Below are 21,646 nucleotides of genomic sequence, written 5' to 3'. Positions count from 1 at the left end.
TGAAACTCTGGAACACATTTAAAATTCTCAATTACAATAGAAAATTTAAGGAATTTCTTCACTTTGACTAAAAGCATTGAAGAGTGATCATATCTTTAATTATAATTATGAATTATGAATAGAGAATGTTTGCCATACAGAAATGTAAATAATGTCTGAAAAAAATGGTACACTGAAATTGAAACCTACAAAATGTGTATTGTTTTATATGCAAACAGTGAAAGTCTAGAATCACTAATTAGGAACTAATAAACTAATCTGAACCTTATCCATAAAATGTGACTAAGGTCAAATATTAAAAAAGAAAAAAATTTTGACACCATTATCAATGAAAAAAGCATTAGTCAGCAGAATTTAGTGGCCATTACCAAGTCCTAAATTCTGAGTCCCAGACAGTAATATTTTAACTAGATTGTGTACATTCATTTAAACATAAAACTTAATTACAGGCATAGAATCATCAAAAGGAATAAAATTATAGGTACATTTAAAAAATTACAATGCAGGCTACATGCCCACTTTCCCAAGGACTATTATTTTGTTTTTCTCGTTGTACCTTTTTTTTTTTTTTTTAATTAAAGTGTCGTTTTTAACATCCTTCCCTCCTCCAAAACTATTGAAAAATAAAAAAGGAAAAACAAACTCCTTGTAATAAAGATAAATAGTCAAGCAAACAAATTCCCTCACTGGCCATGTTCAAAAATCAACCAACCACTTGAGAATATAGGAATAAATGGACTTTTCCTTAAAATAATCAGTAGTATCTACTTAAATCCATCAGTAAGCCTCATATGTAATGGGGATAAACTGCAACCATTCCCATTAAGATCAAGGGTGAAACAAGGTTGCCCACTATCACCATTACTATTCAATATTGTATTAGAAATGCTAGCTTTGGCAATGAGTGGAAAAAGAGATTAAAGGAATTAGAGTAGGTAACGAGGAAATCAAATTATCACTCTTTGCTGATGATATGATGATATACTTAGAGAACCCCAAAGATTTTACTAAAAACCTATTAGAAATAATCCACACCTTTAGCAAAATTGCAGGATACAAAATAAACCCACATAAATTATCAGCATTCTTATATGTCACTAACAAAATCCAATAGAGTTATAAAGAGAAATTCCATTTAAAGTAACTACTGATAGTATAAAATATTTAGGAATCTATCTGCCAAGGGAAAATCAGAAACTATATAAGCAAAACTACAAAACACTTTCCACACAAATTAAATCTGATCTAACCAATTGGAAAAATATTAAATTCTCTTGGATAGGGTGAGCAAATATAATAAAGATGGCAATACTACCTAAAGTAATCTATTTATTTAGTGCTATACCAATCAGACTCCCAAAAAACTATTTTAATGACCTAGAAAAAATAACAACAAAGTTCATATGGAAAAAAAAAAAAAGGTCAAGAATTTCAAGGGAATTAATGAAAAAAAAAAAAAAAAAAATCAAATGAAGGTGGCCTAGCTGTACCAGATCTAAAATTATAAACAGCAGTTACCAAAACCATTTGGTATTGGCTAAGAAATAAACTAGTTGATCAGTGGAATAGGTTAGGTCCAAAGGGCAAAATAATCAATAACTTTGATAATCTAGTGTTTGACAAACCCAAGGACCCCAGCCTTTGGGATAAGAACTCAATGTTTGACAAAACTTGCTGGGAAAATTGGGAATTAATATGGCAGAAACTAGGCATTGACCCACACTTAACACCGTACACTAAGGTCAGGTCAAAATGGGTTCATGACCTAGGCACAAAGGAGATTAAAAGTAAATTAGAGGAACATAGGATAGTTTACCTCTCAGACCTGTGGAAGAGGAATGAATTTATGTCCAAAGAAGAACTAGAGATCATTATTGATCACAAAGTAGAAAACTTTGATTATATCAAATTGAAAAGTTTTTGTACAAACAAAACTAATGTAGACAAGATTAGAAGAGAAACAATAAACTGGGAAAACAGTTTTACAGTCAAAGGTTCTGATAAAGGCCTCATTTCCAAAACATATAGAGAATTGACTCTAATTTATAAGAAATCAAGCCAATCTCCATTTGATAAATGTTCCCTGATGTCTTCTGGGTATAGAACCAATAGTGGTATATATGGGTCAAAATTCACATACTATTTAGCAACTTTATGGATACAATTCAAAATTGTATCCGTATGCCTATTTTCTCATAGTCTCATCAAGATCTGTCATTTTCTTTTCTTTTCTTTTCTTTTTCTTTTTCTTTTTTTTTTTTTTTTATTTTTTTTTGGTCATCTTTGTTGTTTGATAGATAGAACCAAGTCACTTATTGCATTTTCCCCACACACACCCATAGATAGCCTGGGTTTCTTCCCAAAAAGAACTTATTCCAATCCTTAAATCTTAATCAGAGAAATTTGTTGTAAAGATTTCCCCCTCCTCTGCTCCTCATTAATTAGTTCCTTTTTAACCTTAGCTTTTTGGATTAATTTGTGTAAAACTACAGAAATGTGGTATATAACAACATGTATGTCTTCTCAATGGGGGAACAGGGAAAAAGAAAAAGAAAGAATCTGGAACTCAAAGTTTTAAAAACATTTTTAAAACTGTTTTACATGTAACTAGGGTAAATAAAATATTAAATTGAATTTTAAAAAATATATAATTGGGGTAAAGTATTATTTGAAAAAATTGTAAAACTTTTTTAATTTCACATAATCAAAATTATCTATTTTATCTTTTGTAATTCTCTCCATTCCATGTTTGGTCATGAATTTTTTTTTTTTTTCTATCCAGAGATGGGTTTTTTTTCCTTCATTTCTCTAATTTATATTCTCTCATTTATATCTAGCACATGTATCCATTTTGATTGTATCTTGGTAAAAGGTGTAACATATTTGTTTACATCTAATTTCTTCCAAACATTCTCCCATCAGTCTTTTTTTTTTAATATACTAAATAATGAATTCTAATCAAGCCATTCTCCAACTGATAAATAGTTAAAGGATATGAACAATTTTCAGATGAAGAAATTGAAACTATTTCTAGTCATATGAAAAGTGTTCCAAATCATTATTGATAAGAGAAATGCAAATTAAGACCACTCTGAGATACCACTACACACCTGTCAGATTGGCTAAGATGACAGGAACAAATAATGACAAATGTTGGAGGGGATGTGGGGAAATTGGGACACTAATACATTGCTGGTGGAGTTGTGAAAGAATCCAGCCATTCTGGAGAGCAATCTGGAATTATGCCCAAAAAGTTATCAAACTGTGCATACCCTTTGACCCAGCAGCGCTACTACTGGGATTATATCCCAAAGAAATACTAAAGAGCGGAAAGAGACATATATGTGCCAAAATGTTTGTGGCAGCTCTTTTTGTTGTAGCTAGAAACTGGAAGATGAATGGATGTCCATCAGTTGGAGAATGGTTGGGTAAATTGTGGTATATGAAAGTTATGGAATATTATTGCTCAGTAAGAAATGACCAGCAGGAGGAATACAGAGAGGGTTGGAGAGACTTAAATCAACTGATGCTGAGTGAAATGAGCAGAACCAGAAGATCACTGTATACTTCAACAACGATGCTGTATGAGGATGTATTCTGATGGAAGTGGAAATCTTCAACATAAAGAAGATCCAACTCACTTCCAGTTGATCAATGATGGACAGAGGTAGATACACCCAGAGAAGAAACACTGGGAGGGGAATGTAAATTGTTAGCACTAATATCTGTCTGCCCAGGTTGCATGTACCTTCGGATTCTAATGTTTATTGTGCAACAAGAAAATGATATTCACACACATGTATTGTACTTAGACTATATTGTAACACATGTAAAATGTATGGTATTGCCTGTCGTCGGGGGGAGGGAATAAGGGAGGGGGGGTAATTTGGAAAAATGAATACAAGGGATAATATTATAAAATATATATATATATATAATAAAAAAAATTAAAAAAAAAAAAAAAAAAAAAGATCTGTCATTTTCTTTTCTTTTCTTTTCTTTTTCTTTTTCTTTTTTTTTTTTTTTTTTTTTGGTCATCTTTGTTGTTTGATAGATAGAACCAAGTCACTTATTGCATTTTCCCCACACACACCCATAGATAGCCTGGGTTTCTTCCCAAAAAGAACTTATTCCAATCCTTAAATCTTAATCAGAGAAATTTGTTGTAAAGATTTCCCCCTCCTCTGCTCCTCATTAATTAGTTCCTTTTTAACCTTAGCTTTTTGGATTAATTTGTGTAAAACTACAGAAATGTGGTACATAACAACATGCATGTCTTCTCAATGGGGGAACAGGGAAAAAGAAAAAGAAAGAATCTGGAACTCAAAGTTTTAAAAACATTTTTAAAACTGTTTTACATGTAACTAGGGTAAATAAAATATTAAATTGAATTTTTAAAAATATATAATTGGGGTAAAGTATTATTTGAAAAAATTGTAAAACTTTTTTAATTTCACATAATCAAAATTATCTATTTTATCTTTTGTAATTCTCTCCATTCCATGTTTGGTCATGAATTTTTTTTTTTTTTCTATCCAGAGATGGGTTTTTTTTCCTTCATTTCTCTAATTTATATTCTCTCATTTATATCTAGCACATGTATCCATTTTGATTGTATCTTGGTAAAAGGTGTAACATATTTGTTTACATCTAATTTCTTCCAAACATTCTCCCATCAGTCTTTTTTTTTTAATATACTAAATAATGAATTCTAATCAAGCCATTCTCCAACTGATAAATAGTTAAAGGATATGAACAATTTTCAGATGAAGAAATTGAAACTATTTCTAGTCATATGAAAAGTGTTCCAAATCATTATTGATAAGAGAAATGCAAATTAAGACAACTCTGAGATACCACTACACACCTCTCAGATTGGCTAAGATGACAGAAAATGGTAATGACGAATTTTGGAGGGGATGTGGAAAAACTTGGACACTGATACATTGTTGGTGGAACTGTGAACGAATCCAACCATTCTTAAGAGCAGTTTGGAACTATGCTCAAAAAGTTATCAAATTTTCCATATCCTTTGATCCAGCAGTGTTTCTACTGGGCTTATATCCCAGAGATCTTAAAGGAGGGAAAGGAACCCACATGTGCCAAAATGTTTGTGGCAGGCCTTTTTGTAGAGGTTAGAAACTGGAAATTGAATGGATGCCCATCAATTGGAGAATGGCTTACTAAATTGTGGTATATGAATGTTATGGAATATTATTGTTCTGTGAAAAATGACCAGGAGGATGCTTTCAGAGAGGATTGGAAAGACTTACATGAATTGATGCTAAGTGAGCAGAACCAGGAGATCATTATACACAGCAACAACAAAATTATATGATGATCAATTCTGATGGATATGGCTTCTTCAACAATGAGATGATTCAAACCAGTTGTTCAGTAAAGAAGAGAATCAGCTACACCCAGAGAGAGAACTAGGGGAAATGAGTGTGGACCACAACATAGCATTTACACTCTGTTATTGTTTGCTTGCATTTTTGTTTTCCTTCTCAGGTTTTTTTCTTTCTTCCTAGATCTGATGTTTGTTTCCTTGTGCATCAAGATAACTGTATAAATATGTATATATATATATTGGATTTAACATATTTAACATATATTGGACTACCTGTCATCTAGGAAGGGGGTGGGAGGAAAGTGGGGAAAAGTTGGAAAGAAGGTTTTGCAAGGGTCAATGTTGAAAAATTACCCATGTGTATGTTTTGTAAATAAAAAACTATAATAATAAAAGAAAAAGAAAAAGAAAACAATAATGAATTCTAGTAATAAGGATCTTTCTGTTTACTGAATACTGAACAAACACTAGATTTGTTTATTTCTATATGCTTGGGTACCTGATCTAGTCTACTAATTTTTATACATATATTAACTAAGATCCTTTTTCGTAATACAGTTCTGGCACTTCTGTGTCCTCGTAAACCCCTCCCCCCTCTTTTCACTGTTTCCCACAAGAATCCTATTTTTTTTTTTTTTAGAGGGGTAGAGGGAAGAGGAGAAGCAACTGGGGTTAAGTGACTTGTCCAGGGTCACACAGCTGATAAGTGTTAAGTGTCTAGGCTGCACTTGAACTCAGGTCTTCCTGACTAGAGCCAGTGCTCTATATACTGCACTACCTAGCTGCCCCAACTTGCTCTGAAATTCTTGACCTTTTTTGCCTCTGTTTGAATTTTACTATTTTTTCTAATTCTATAAAGTAAGCCTTTTAGTAGTTTTAGTAGTTTAGTAGTTTATAGCATTGAATAAGAAATTTAGGTAATACTGATATTTTTAACATCATCTCATACTATCCATAAGCAATTAATATTTTTCTGATTATTTGTCCAATTTTGTAGTTGTATTTATGTAATTCTTATATAACCTTAGAAGATAGACTCCCAGGTTAGTCATTTTAAATGGAATTTTTCTTTCTATCTCTTTCTGTTAAGTTATGTTGGTACTATTTAGAACTGTTGATGATTTATGTAGATTTATTTTTTGTTCTACAATTATATTTAAGTTATTATTTCAATTAATTTTATGGAAATTTGATAAGATCCATTCCTTCCTGTTTTCTAATGTTTGTTTTTTTAAAAACAGAAATATCATAAGCCTTTTCTACTGCAAATGATATAATATTTTTTGTAATTATAATTATCAACAAAGCTATGGAATTTTGGGTGAAAAATTTAGCTCAGTAGGACAGGATAATTTTGCAATCATCAACCTAGAACTATATGCACGCCCTTCAAATAGCATAAGACTGAAGTCCCTTATGGATTTTTTTTCTGTTTTGATAAACTTTGAAGATTTGCCATTCTCCATTATAGTCATGCCTATTTTCAGATTTTGGCATTATAAATCATTTGCTTTTTATTTCCAAACATTTCCAACTCTTAATTTTCCTTTAAAGGAGAGAACGTAGTACAACAGAAATAGCCTTGGACCCTGAGTCAAAGGGCCTAGGGATGAACACCATCTCATCTTCCAAATGATTTTAGGTATCATTCAATTTGTCTAGGTTTCCTCATTTTTTAAATCTATCTAGATAGATGGTTTCTTTCCTTATTCAAAAATCTATCCTGCTACCCTTATCTCCTGATAACAAGGATAATTTCTAGAGTAATCACTTCTCTGTAATTTAATCTTCAGAAATTTGGAGGCCTTTGCTTATAGAAAAAAAAAAAAAAAGGTATCCATTGTTTTGTTTTTTCTTTAAGAACAAAACAAAAATATCATTATTTTAGAGGAAAATACTTATGACCTTTTCTCACCAATGTCAATTTAATTCTTCATCACAGAATCTAAGTATATCAGGTATTAATTAAAAACAAGTAGAAATGCCAACTTTTTTGAACAATTAAGCATGTTTCCAAATTAAATATCCCTATGAAAATCGAACTTGCATAATAGATCTAGAAGGCCTAAATTTAGGATTTTTATGTTTACCTGATGTCAAGTTGGAACTCTCTCCCCTCCCCATTAGCCTAACCATACCAGAAGAATGAGTGCAATCATCCCCCACTTGGTAATCCAAAATTGTTACAGAATAAATGCCCAGAGCTGCCATCTGTTCCTATCAAACTGTTGTTTGGTTTTGTTTTTATGGGGTTTTTTTTCCCCATATAGGCATGAGAAGAATAGAACAGAGAAAGAAGAAAAAAAAAAAAAAAAAAAAACTATTTTCAAATTCCAATGAAGGATCATTTCAGTGCTGTTAGTTAAACAGTATAACAAAAAAGTTACATGCAATATCATCATTGTCCCATTTTTTAATGCAGGCTTTTCCCACATAAAAATGATTCTTAATGTTACGCTTGCTAAAAAACTTTCTCTAGTCAGTCAAAATACTTTAAAGTTATTACAATTACAGACTCAAGGAATCAAAGCCAAGCCTACAAAAATTCTCTTTAGGGTCCCCCAGCTTCCTGGTATGTTCTTAATAGTCTATAAAGCAAATGAAGATTTTCTATAATTATCTTCTTGCCAGTTAAAAAAACACCTTATCACAACTGAGACAAGTAACATCATTTTAGGTGAAACTCAGAATGGTAATTTTTAAATTCATTTCCACACACACACACACACACACACACACACACACACTTAAAACAAAGGTCTAGTGTTCTCTTAAGTAGAGCATAAAGAAATATAGAATAAATCCCCAACATAACATTTCTAAATTTCCCCCAAAATTTAGATATTTCAAGCAATGTATGATGTTTGATATCAAAATTCAAGAAAGTGTTTTGATTTTTCCTTGGAGTTATAATGGACTTTTTGTTTGACTTTTGTTCAATCAATAAGTGAGCATTTATTAAAAACAACAACAATAACACCACCTATTATGTTCTAGACAATGTGCTGGAAGCTAGGGATACAAAGATAAAAGTAATGTAATCCTTATTCTTAAGGATTTAATTTAATCTGAGATGTGCACATGTATAAGTTTGTACAAAACACATACAAGATAATTTATATGTAAAGGGTAAAAAAAGAAAGAGAGACCTTAGCAAAAGAAAGGCTTCAAGAAGAAGGTAATGCATCACAGCTAATATGCCCCATTTGTTGTTGGTCATTAGAACTTTACCAACTATGTATCCTACAGATTCAAGTTTAGGGTTTTATTCTGGAGAAAATAAAAAATCCTTTGATTGGTATTTTGTTTTCTGTGCAAATATATACACAAATAAATAAAAATAAACAATTATATAGCACAACAGAGATGAATGAAAGGAAGGAAGGATGGAAGGGAGGGATGGAAAGAGGGAGGAAAGGAAGGATGGAAGGGAGGGATGGAAAGAGGGAGGAAAGGAAGTTGGGAGGGAGGGAGGAAGGAAGGGAGGAAGGAAGGGAGGGATGGAGGGAGGAAGGAAGTAAGAGAGGGAGGGAGGAAAAGGAGGTCAGACCAATGCTTTACACTTTACAAATATTGTCTCATTTTATTCTTACAACAATACAGTGAGGCAATTATTATTATTATTATCTCCATTTTACAAATGAGGAAAGTGAGACAAGCAGTTTAAGTGGCTTGCCCAGGATAACACAGCTAGAAAGCGTCTCTAGTCAAAGCGTCTAAGGCCAAATTGCAACTCAGGACTTTCTGACTCCAGGCCCAGAAAAGCTCTACATACCCCACCTAACTGCCTAAATATAAACCACACATATACAAAGTGATTTCCAGAAGGAAAGTGAATAATTGGGAAGTTGGAAAGATCAGGAAATCAGCTTAATATAGAAATAAATTATGCTTTGAAATTACCTAAGAAATCAGAAAAAGGTTAGACCTTGAACAATGGAAAAAATTCAAATGCACAGAAATAAAGAGAAATAATACAGGCATTGCAGCATGAGCAAAAAAGGTTAGAATATGATTTGTTCAGGGACAGTGACTAGAACAGCCTAGCTAGAGCTATGCATATGGCCAAAGGTATGATAATGAAGCTAATAATTATAACAGTCTTCATATTAGAACTGTACATTGAGGTTACAAATAACTTTCTATGTCTTATCTCATTTGCTTGAAATAGTGTGGCAGGCTAGATTCTAACCAAACTACAGAAGATACTGAATACCAGTCAGGGCACTTTTAGTCTTTATCATAAAGATGAGAGCCATTTAATTTTTAATCATGACTCACAGAGAAAGTGGATTACCAACACAGAATCCACAAAGGGTAATTAACTAATTTCATACTAGCTATGAATCCATTACTATATTTGCTTTAAAATGTCCAAATTGGGGATATCTACTTTTATACAATTCTAAAACCTTAACTTAAAAGGCCAAGGTCTCTCACTGGGGCCTCACAAGACCATCTAGTCATCCTGATCTATATCTGGCCATTGGACTCAGGTGGCTCTGGGGAAAGGGAGGCAGGTGACCTTACCTCCCTCCATCATTTAAATCTAATTCATTTGCATGTCATGGGAATATCTCCCTGATGTCATGGTCCTCTTTGAGAACAAAGGACAAATATCAGTCATCACTCTACTATTCAAATTCTCCAATAACTAGCACACATGAGACAGTATAGTATAAAAAGGTCTGGAATGTCAGAGGACTTGAGTTTAAATCCCAACTTTGATATTTACTATCTTTGTGAATTTGAACAAGTCACAACTTCCTTGTACTTCAGTTTATCCACTTGTGATGAGAAGACTGGACAAAGGTCTCCAAGAATATTTTCCAACTATACAGTCTATGAACATAACTGATACCTGATCCATTTTTTTAAATTAAGAAAGAAAACAAAGCAACATTCTCATCTGCCTAAGAAAGCTGGATGGGAGAGTTCAAAGTAGGAACATAGGTACACTTAAGATGAATAATGATTTCTTATATTTTACAAATCACCATTTCTTTCAAAATACATTTCAAAATGTTTTCATTTTAGTCTAATAACCTAGATCTTGGGAAACTATATCATTACTCATGTTACAATGGAGAAACTGAGATTCTAAGAGATTAATAATTTAGTCAATGCATTATAGCTTTATTAGTTGGCCTAGTTTCAAATGAAAAGTTATACACTATATTTGGACTAGGAGTCTCCATACTTTTTTTTAATCTCTTATCATTATGAGTAAAAAACTTTTAAGCAGATGACCAGTATGTACATATATTTGTTTGTTTGTTTTTTATTTATTTACGTCAATCTAATGTGTCATCACTATGTGGAGGAAACCAAAAGTTCTCAAAGACTAGGCCAGCTGGGCATGACTTCTGGCAGAGACCATGCTGGTAAAGCCTGGAGGACAGCTTGGTAAGAGAACAAATCTGTTTTCCAAAAATTAGCTTTCCTAACTATGGAAAGACACATTATCCCTTAGGCTGGCCAATTGATAATGAATTCTTCTGGCTATGGTGACAAATGAAACTAAGATAAATACAATATGGAACTCCTCAATCCTTCCATTTGGCTGTGAGTACCAGCAATGGGAGAGAGTACTGCACAGTGTTTAGACTGTCATAAACCCTAATTATTAAATTTTATTTTTCTCCTAGTTAACAAACATTTACAATTTTTAAACAAATATGCATTGTCAAACAAAATAAAAAGCATAGTTACAGATAAAAGAAAGGAGAGAAGCCAAAGATTTTCGGATTATAAATGTCTCACATTTTACATCTTGAATGTATTTACTAAGAAAAAGAAGGTGCCCATGCTGAACATAGAGAATGCCAAATGTAAAAAAAAAAAAAAAAAAAAAAAAAAATTAAATAGATTTTCCTTTGACAGACAGGAAAAGACTTATTATGATGTGAAAATATTATCAGGTTAGCTACCTGCAGTCAAACTATTTTTCAAAACATAATATGTTTTAAAAATCAGACTAATAATGAGAAAAAAAGTTATACAATTGAAACAACTTAATTCTGAACAATTTAAATAAACAACAATGTGAAATGAGCAAGAATTATGACAATGAAATGAATTATAAGGATTTTATCCAATGGTTAAACCAATATAAACCAACTGCAACAACAAAGACCAAAGGAGCCTAGAAAGTCTTTTAAAGAGACAGAAAGCAAATATGCTTTACTTGACAAAGCCAAGACCAGATTAGGCTATAAAGCTGTTTGTAAAACCTCACAAAGAAGGATGATATATGATTATGAGTAGTATTATCTCATAAAGCAAAGAGAAATATGAGGGTAAAATCACTTTAAAGAAAAACTTAGCAAGACATCCAAATAAGCAAAATAATTTGAAGGGCATTTAAAGACACAAAAAATGTAAAGTATACAACAAAGGAAATGGGAAAAAATTATTAAAATTATGCAATATGTAAAAATTCATTATTATAAAGTTTTCTCCATCAAATGAAGTGAAACAATCACATCTGGATGATAACATCACAGGTCCAGATGTGCTCAAAAGGAGTGAAAATGGCTTTGAAAGGAAAAAAAGGTGGGAAAAGCAGCTAAACTGGACCAAGTGTATATATAAAGAAGTCTATGAAAGAGGTAAACAGCTATTGAAATATTGAGGAATTAATACGTAAAATATATGAAGGGAAGACTAAAGATACCAAAGGCACAGAAAAAAGACCTTAAAATGTATTAATACCATAAAAAGGACTATGAAAGCACCAATATGAGCAATGTATGTATCTACTCTCCTATATAAACAAAATAATTTGAGAATCATCCATGCTCAAAGCATCTTCACTGAAAGTGAAGAAAAAAATAAGCTTTCAAAAAGTGATATTCTATAATGAACTACATAATTATCATTTTTAAACTGATTAAAAGATACTAAGAATATAAGATTCCACTGTGCTAATTTGATTAAAGAAAAGGCGTTTAATTCAGTTGAGGAAAATATCATCTTACAGCTATTTTTAAAAAAAATGTTTCTCATTCATAAAATAAATTTATTCAAGATTCCCTGAAAGATTAAAAAAAAAAATCCTGTTCAAAACTCTTTATCATAAACTTCAGACAAGGCTAAAAACAGGAAAATATATGCTCACCAAAGTTGTTAGCCATCATCATGGAATACATTGATCTCAGTGTCCAAACTGAAAAGGAATTCCCTGTGAATGATGAAGCACTCTAGAAATGCTCTCATTTACAAAGGACACTGTGCTGATTACATGAAGCCTCCAAAACCCTGCTGAGGCCTTCTAGAAGGAAACTACAAATATCCAAAAAAATCTGGTTTGCTTATCAATAACAGAAAGATCAAGTGGATGAAGAATGTTTTTACTACCTAGAATGAAGCATGTATTTGGATGAATATTACATGAATTTTCATACATATATATATATATATATATATATACACATATATATATGTATGCACATGTGTATGTAAATGTGTGAGTGTGTGTTTGTATGTGTGTGTGTGTGTGTGTGTGTGTGTGTGTGTGTGTGTGTGTATGGAAGGACAAAAAATTGTATAGAGATTTAAACAAAAGAATGAGTCAGAAAAGCAAGGCCCATGAGTTTATCCCAGCTTTCGATCAGAGTTGGTACATGACAGCAGAATTCTGAATGTAACATTTTCTGTAGAATTAAAAATGAATTATCACACTAAAGGCAATGGAAAAAATGACAGATAAGAGCAGGCTGCAACATAAAACTCAAAAATATCTGGAAGGTATTTAATACCACCCTCCCTTCCTGGGAACATTCCACTGATATGAAAGACTAAATCATTTATCTTCTCCCAAAAGAATAACAATTAAGAATGATAGCTAGAATTTACATGGCACCTACCAGGCACTTTACAAATATCTGCTCTGACCATCACAGCAACTCTGAGAGCTAAGTGCTATGATCACATATTTCAGTTTCCAACAAACTGCCCTTATTTTAGGTTATAATTAAATTATGAAAAGAAAAAAGGAATAGAAGTAAGAAGACTTCAAGTTCTGATTCTGCTATATACGATATGGTCTACCTCTTTTGGATTTCAGTTTCCTCATGTATAGAATGAAGTAGTTGGATCAAATGACCCCTGAGATTTCTTTCTTTTTTTTTTTAATCTCTTTTTTTAATTAATTTTATAATTATAAAATTTTTGACAGTATATATGCATGAGTAATTTTTTTATAACATTATCCCTTGTATTCATTTTTCCAGATTTTTCCCTCCCTTCCTCTACTCCCCCCGCCCCCGATGACAGGTAATCCCATACATTTTACATGTGTTACAGTATAACCTAGATATAATATATGTGTGTAAATACCATTTTCTTGTTGCACATTAATTATTAGCTTCCGAAGGTATAAGTAACCTGGGTAGGTAGACAGTAGTGCTAACAATTTACATTCACTTCCCAGTGTTCCTTCTCTGGGTGTAGTTGTTTCTGTCCATCATTGATCAGCTGGAAGTGAGTTGGATCTTCTTTATGTTGAAGATATCCACTTCCATCAGAATACATCCTCATACAGTATTGTTGTTGAAGTGTACAGCGATCTTCTGGTTCTGCTCATTTCACTCAGCATCAGTTCATGCAAGTCTCTCCAAGCCTTTCTGAATTCATCTTGCTGGTCATTTCTTACAGAGCAATAATATTCCATAACCTTCATATACCATAATTTACCCAACCATTCTCTATTTGATGGACATCCATTCATCTTCCAGTTTCTAGCCACTACGAAAAGAGCTGCTACAAACATTTTGGCACATACAGTTCCCTTTCCCTTCTTTAGTATTTCTTTGGTGAGATTTCTTCTAGCTATAAATATGTAATTTATAAGAAGATCTGGGATATGAAAGGTCATCTAGGTCAAAAAGTTCTCCCTGTCTTCTGAAAGCAAAAATGCATTTCAACAAATCCCAGTAGACAATGATTTCTTATCAAAGATTTCCAATTCAATAAACATTTATTAAGTATCTACTATGTGTCAATCACTGTGCTAAACACTAGGGATACAAAACCTTGCAAAATATAATCCTGCCTTCAAGCAGTTTACATTCTAATATGGAATATTATGCAAATAAATATATACAAAGGAAACTATATATAGGATAAATAATAGGAAAAAATTAACAAAAGAAAAGGAAAGCTCTCAAAATAAACCATCATCCACAAAAATCAATAATGTTGTATCTTTTTGGCTATAGTTATTCCTTCAATTTCTTTTTATCTTCTTGCTAGAGCTAGTACTATATCAAATAGAAGTGTTGACAGTTGTGATACTCTTTGCATTGCTCTTGATCTAATTGAAAAGGCCAGTATTTTATCCCCATCATATATTATATTGGCTTAGTTTTATAAAGATACTACTTATCACATTAAGGAAATGCCCATTTATTTGCTTGTTTTTCTTATTAAAAAAACAAAACAGAAATGGGCTTTGCATTTCTCAAATTTTTTTCTGGATCTATTGATATGATTATGTGATTTTGTTTTTTCTTGCTATTAATGAAATGGGATTCATGAAAGAAATCAGGAAATAGAAACACAAACTTTGTCTTTAAGAAACAGATCAATTAGAAGAGCTAAGAAAGTATCATTGTATATTAAGATTCACAGCTATTTGGAAATTCACAAATCTGAAGGATAAAATATGGTGAACCAAACTCCAGGTCTGGAACCACAACAAATAAATTTTGTTTCTGGTAAGAGTGGGTGGTAGGTAGGAAGGAAAGAGTTTCCATAGAGGAAAGAGGGAAGCCAGCAACAGAATTGCTGGTGAAACAAGGTGAAAAAGAGGCCCACTGAATCATTTTTAAAAATGCATAACAGAGAACAGAATAAAATTCACACGGAAAAGGCAGTATTGAAAAGAACACATAGAATTGATGTGTGGATGGATGGATGGATGGATGGATAGACAGACAGACAGACAGGTAAATAGGTAGATAGATAGATAGATAGATAGATAGATAGATAGATAGATAGATAGATAGATAGATAGATATAGATGATATATTTATCTACAAACATTGAAAGAGAAGCAAATACATGTGTGTATGTGTGTTTATGTATGCATATAAAGACAAACACATATTTTTAGAAAGCTGCATGTAATAGAGGTTGTTTCATGTAAAATCCTTTTTCTGTTCTACTTTTTTCAGTGTTCATTATAATTCAGAATTAAAAAATAAGTAATTTGAACTGAACAATACTCCCACAAAAGCAAAGAGCCTCTAAGGTAGCATTTTGTTCTACCAACAAATAATTTTCACAATCAACAAGTAATAAGAACAGACGGTTCTCATGTTCTCTATAACATTCAACTAATTGTGAAATAATAAAGATAAGATTCATTGTAGAACATGATTTGCAGAGTCACTTATTCCTGACTAATGCCCTCATTCAAGACGTTTTTGATTTATATAAAGATGACTCTAAGAAAGATTTTATGTGTTGCTCATTATTGATACTCTCAATGGTTTAGGGAGATATTATTGAGGTCTGAGATTTTTTTCTCCCTCAAAGACTATTGAATTTTGAACACTATCCCACCTTCACTGTGGATCTATGTATAGACTTGGGCCAATTCAGCTGTTTTTACCATTTTTATATTCATTGGTGCCATTTCTACCATCCCTTTAAGCAAAGTCCAGTGTGTGATGGTTCCACTGTCTCTATTGGAAGAAACAGGTAAGAATAATGACTTTTAAAAATCTTTTCCATTTTTTTGTTAGTTGTCCTCTGTCCACTTTCATCTTTACATACCCTTCAAATTACTTTCCTTAGTTCATTATCTTGCCACTGATTTCCTCCTCTGCCGTTTTTTTCTATTTATTATGATGATACTGCTCATAATCTATACATCATTCCTCTTCATAAGATTTCATAAATGAATTTACATTCTAACCTCATGCCTTTGGCATCCATGTTTTTCTCTTTCTGACAAATAAGAGGTTTGCTAAGAGCTTTCTGAGCTTTTGGTCTTTCCTTGTTGTGGCAATTTACATGACTGTAAAATGACAATTTACCATAAGAATAACTAACAATAAAATTAATCAAAAATGTACATTATTGGTTAATCTTCTAAGTAAAATTACTTTTCTTTTCTATTATCCATTTTTGATTGACAGTTGTTTAGTTTAGGATTAAGTTATTTCAGCTGAACACCATATCTGTTCTCCTTATTATTTCTCATTTCTTTTTCTAATTCTGATTTTAGCTTTTATGAATTAATAATCTCATTATACAAAGACAGCTAATTATCTGATATTGTAGATAATTTTCATTCTTTATGATGTTAGTATGTTTAGTGCTTACCAATTATTTTCTCAAAGACAGAGTCCATGATATAATAAAGGCATGTGGCTCCTATGTAATAGCACAAATCTTTGGCCACTCTTACTTCCATAACTCTTTCTTACACATCATTCTCTTCAAAAGATTTTACAAATGAATGTACATTTTAATCTCAAGCCTTTGGAATCCATGTCTCTCTTTCTTATATAAATAGGCTTTCCCATAGATTTCTCTCTATTTTTTTTTTCCATCTTTACATTGAAGTGATGTTTAATTTGGAAAGTCTTATTGAGTTCTGTCAAATTTCTCTGCCATTTCATTCTCATCAATTAATGTTGCTGCAAATACATTTTCATGGCATTAAAAAAATTATTTGTCACTGGTACTTCAATATGTATAACAACCAAATATTCCATGCCAGCTCATCTTATAAGACTCTTACCTACATCCTCCCATGAGTCTGTCATTGACAGCCATACAACATGCTTGTTTTTTTCCTGACAAATCCAGAAGATCAGTGAGCACTGTTTTACCGTGATTTTTTTTAATGGAAATAAGAATCATATCACAAACTTCTAATCAAAAATATTTTCCCCTAGTTATTCTCACAAAAAAAAAAAAAAAAAAAAAGACTGCTGTTGTCTAGCACCACTCCTTTACAACAGCATCTCAAGATGATCAGATCAATGCCGCCCTATAAATCTAACCTACCCAAGGTCATATCATACCTAAGAAGGGCACAGCATACAAAATTCAATTCAAGAAAACACATACACTCTTTACCAAAAGAGCAATTTTGATAATATAATCTTACAAAACAACTCAAATGTCCATTCATCCTCCTTATAATTCTTCATTCCCATTCTGTATATTTTTTCCCCCCCCAGAAAAAAGAGCCAGGTTCACAGTCAAGAAGACAACCAATGAAGTTCTGCCTCTGAAATATACTGCCTTTGGGACTCTGGGGAAATCATTTAATCTCTCTGTGGCTGTAAATTGCCAAACAAGTGCCAAACTGATTTGGTGCAAGGAGTTTCTTCTTCAAGAATTCCCTATATTAGGGAAATCATAGATGTAGTCCAAAAACTTAAACAAACAAAAAGCAATCATTGTCAGTCATAATGTGTTAGCTAATTTTGCGGAACTATTTTTTTATTTCTTAAATCTTTGTTACAAGGAACTGCTCACTGTGGTAAGGAAAAGAGAAGGGACATATTTGAAAATGAACATAATATATAAGTGATAAAAAGAAACAATTTTATAGTATATAGACAAGAGACAAGAACAAAATTTGCACTTTTTTTTCCTATGACCTTCACAAATGGGTTATTAAACAAAAAGCACGGGAAGAAATGAACCCTGGAAAAATCACTGGCAGACAACTGAAAAGATATTGGAAAACTGAAGGTTTTCATATCTCATTCATACCCTAATAACCTATCTCCCAAGGACACATAAAGGATAAAATTTATGAGAAAAGTTTTTCAGAATTTGGTCTATCAATTCAAAATTCTGTCCTTAACAGAATCATCTACTATACACAGATGTACGAGCATGCAGGTACACACATACACACACACACACACACACACACACACACACACACACACACACCACACACACAGAGTTCTCTCTTGTGCCTATCTTCTTTCGATAAGCAGGATAGAAAAATACAAGTGAAGTGAGAAGGGGAAGGGAAAAATAGGTGATATAAAATCAGGGCTCAAGAGAGAAAAGTGGACAGCTAAAAGAGTTACATTGACAACAGTATCCTGTTAGAAAAGGAACACAGAATTCTTAAAATGAAGGTAGCGATTTCACCATTTAAGGACAGAAGAAAAAGGATATTTGGTAAATACTATATATACCACTCAAGCTTTCTGCTTTAAAAAAAAAAAAAAAAAAAAAACACACTATTAAGGACAAAGGTTTTTATATAAACAAGTTTATTTGTTTCTCCACCTAATTTATTGGTTAAGTAAATCCAGATTGTCATAAAATGGCTATTTTTAAAGCCAGGTGCACCATTAGTGAAATAATCCTCAAGACTCTGAGCATCCTTGCAGTACAGAATTATTCTGGAAACATGGGGATGCCAGCCTGATTGACAATTTAGCTACAGGGAAAGTGCCTAAGTATCTTTCATTCAACTTTCAAAGGTCCTACTCCTTACATGCCCTTGATGTGTAGGGCTAAAATCCAGAGACCTCTCTCAAGGACAAGGCTATGCCCTAAATCATTCTCTTATGATTCTTTCCTAACTACTCAAGGCTTTGAGGTTACTGTATATATTTTGTATACTATATACATTGGGGTTATTATATACAAAAGCATTGCAGACACTTTGTTCAGAGATCTCTGCTAATCCTGCCACCCTGCCCCTATTTCTCATATTACCTCCTTCAAGGAGACAACCTACTCCAAAGTAATGTGAATGTGAGATGATTAGGAAGGGGCTGGGGAGTTAGGATACTGAGAAAAGTGAAAGTTATCCATTCACTAACCTCTTGGGTTAGCAGGATATTCTTAGAACAATATACATTAAAAAAAAAAAAAAAAAAAAAAGTGGAAAGGAAGTTTTTCCTGTATTTTACTGTTAAGAGGTTTGTTTGTTTTTTTAATTAAGTCTTATACCTTACATATTAAAAAAAAAAAAACAAAAACCTCTGTCACTGAACAAAATTTGTTTTGCCATCATGTGAAGTAAATTTGTAAAATGAAATAGGCTGAAAATGCCTATTGTTCTAGTTAACCAAGTCTACTCATTTTACAAAACTATCATGAGATTAAATTTAATAATGTTTTAATGTTAAGTAAATTGTAAAGGTAGCTTTACTTTTGGGGCTTTTATATAGGTAATGGATACAGATGAGGTCTTGACATGTACATATATCATAACATGCAACATAGTAATCCTACTGATCCAACAGGTCTCAGGAAAAGATAAAGCTTGATGTCCTTATAAATATCTTACATTTCTTATAACTGTGTGTTTAAAGTTTAGCTAAAAATGAGCTTTAAAAACATTCAGGAGGGACCATTTTATTTCTAAAATATCAACTGTGAAATAAAAAAAAAAGGAAGAAAACCAAAAGATTTTTTCTGACCACCTGATGCTTGTACCATATAATAAAAACATAAAAAGTCAACAAAATATGCCACATCCAAAAGCTCAAACCAAATACAAAAAGATATGTGTGCTGAGTGCTTTCTTTGCCTTGAGTCAAATTTATTCTCCAAATATATAGACTGACTTTCCTCTGCAAACATTTCCAATGCCAGGCATGCAAACTTCCATTTTCGCAAAAGTAGAATTAAGCAATCAAAGCCTAAGAAAAACTGCCACCCACACAACTGAATTTTTTTTTAACCAAGGAGCTTAGTTAATAGCTATAGAAAATAAAACCTCAAAAGGCAAGAATGTGAGTCAAACAACCTTCCATGATTTAAAAAAAAATTTTTTTCAAGCAATCTGAACACTTCAAACGAGCTCTAAATTAAAACTCTAATCATGATGTCTCTAAAACAAGGTCTTTCTAATTTTTCTTTGCATTTTTTCCCAAGCATGTAACATACCACAGTTTGAGTTGAAGCTGTTCACAAGGTTTACTTTCAACAATAACCTGTAATTGCTGAAATGAAGGTAGACAGCTAGGTAAAGGAAAAAATATTTAAGATGTAATATGAACTTACATAGATTCTCCCAATGAAGGAAAATGTATTCAGTATTATGGAGGTTGTATTCAAAACTATGCCTCATTAAGGGCAGAACAAAAGAGAGGTGAAAAGACTTTAAAATCCAAATCCTACTATATACCTTATAAATCCATAAATAAATGGCATTCAGAACAAATAAAATTCTTTTAAGAGTTAAGCTGATGATAATTACTGCATGTTTGCATTTGCAGACTCCGATTCTTCTCTCTAGGCAAGTTCACTTTTATCTAAATTCCCACAGTACCCTGTTGCTATCCCTAGTAACCAAAAGCCGAAAGCACTGGATTAGAAATCATTCCATAGAAAGAATAAAAGAAGCTTACCACAGATCAGCAAGAAGTACATTTTCCCGATTCCCTCATTTCATATGCTCTCTTACACTCAGTTACATTCAGTAACACAAATGAGGAAGCTCAAGCCTTTCACTTAGCTTCTGGCAGAGGGAGTGGGTGTAACTCATTAAGTTTCATGCAATGATGAATCTGGTCATTTGGGTGTGTTAGAAAAACTGTTTCTCTTCTCCACCCACTACCACCTCCTATCTCCCTCCTTCCCACCTCCGGTATTTTTTCCCCTTAGGCATTCTTACCTAGGAGAGCTCAGGCTTCCTGTCATTCAGTCTTAGCCCCCAGCTCCTTTTATCCAAGATATATCTACTTATACATTTTAGATGAACCATACTTTCCCATACAGTGTGACAGTTACTGTCATAAGCACAGGAATAAGTCAAATTTTGAAAGAACCAAAACTAAGCGAAGCTATAATATGGTTTTAGAGAATTAAAAGCACTAAATTCCTCTGGAGAAGAAAGATAATTTAATCAATCCATATAAGATGCTCCTGATATCAAGACTTAAAAATGAGGTGATTACTGGGGATGGACTTGGCTCTTTTCAACAATGAAGTGATTCAAGCCAATTCCAATAGACTTGTGATAGAGATCTGCAACCATGAATGTGGATCACAACATAGTATTTGTACCTTTTTTTTTTTTTTGTAGTTGTTGTTTGCTTGCTTCTTTTTTTTCTTAATTTTTTTTTCTATTGACCTGATTTTTCTTGGGCAGCATGAAAAATGTGGAAATATGTTTAGAAGAATTGCATATATTTAATTCATATTGGATTACTTGCTATTTAGGGAAGGAGGAAAATGGGGAAGAAGGGAGAAAAATTTGAAACACTAAATTTTGTAAGGGCAAATGTTGAAAACTATCTTTGAATGTATTTTGAAAAATAAAAAGCTATTGTTAAAATTATTAAAATGAGG

Source organism: Sminthopsis crassicaudata, chromosome 3 (assembly GCF_048593235.1).
Source record: "Sminthopsis crassicaudata isolate SCR6 chromosome 3, ASM4859323v1, whole genome shotgun sequence".
In the NCBI taxonomy this organism is placed as follows: domain Eukaryota; kingdom Metazoa; phylum Chordata; class Mammalia; order Dasyuromorphia; family Dasyuridae; genus Sminthopsis; species Sminthopsis crassicaudata.
The sequence above is the reverse complement of the archived record's forward strand: the minus strand, read 5'-3'. Positions refer to the sequence as shown.